We start from the raw sequence: 481 nt of genomic DNA, 5'->3' as shown, positions 1-481 counted from the left end.
GTTTAGATAACTCACAGACCGGATTTTACAACTCTGGAAACTAATCATTGCAACAACTACTTATTGTTTGGTCAAATCCTACAATCCCGATGTAAACATTAGAAATATGGCCTTAATGTGACAAAGTAATCTACTAGGCATGTGCACTTGAATGCATGGCAAAGGCATTGCCTGAAGGGAAGACGCTGCATTGCGGCCAAAGTTGAGATATGATATATCATGGCATAGTATACAAAGAATGAACTATCTCATGACCCATTTAATGTAGTACCTCATGATATTTATGGAAATTTCCACTAAACTTAGGTTTTATTCTGTCAGGATGGCCGAGCGGTCTAAGGCGCTGCGTTCAGGTCGCAGTCTCCACTGGAGGCGTGGGTTCGAATCCCACTTCTGACAGCAGCTGTTTTTGGCTGGTACCGTTGCCTGTAACATGATATTGGGAAAATAAAGTCAGCAATGCCTTGTATGTTAGGGAGCA

The 481-nt window shown here is 42.0% G+C and overlaps 1 non-coding gene across 1 annotated transcript; it reads left to right on the top strand.

Moving 5' to 3' along the window:
* The first annotated feature begins 316 nt into the window (after positions 1–316).
* Positions 317–399, top strand: trnal-cag (transfer RNA leucine (anticodon CAG)). The gene has a single exon. It is a non-coding gene; the product is annotated as a tRNA-Leu (tRNA).
* The last annotated feature ends 82 nt before the right edge of the window (positions 400–481 follow it).

This window comes from Anoplopoma fimbria, unplaced genomic scaffold (genome assembly GCF_027596085.1).
Source record: "Anoplopoma fimbria isolate UVic2021 breed Golden Eagle Sablefish unplaced genomic scaffold, Afim_UVic_2022 Un_contig_6013_pilon_pilon, whole genome shotgun sequence".
NCBI lineage: Eukaryota > Metazoa > Chordata > Actinopteri > Perciformes > Anoplopomatidae > Anoplopoma > Anoplopoma fimbria.
The sequence above is the reverse complement of the archived record's forward strand: the minus strand, read 5'-3'. Positions and strand labels throughout refer to the sequence as shown.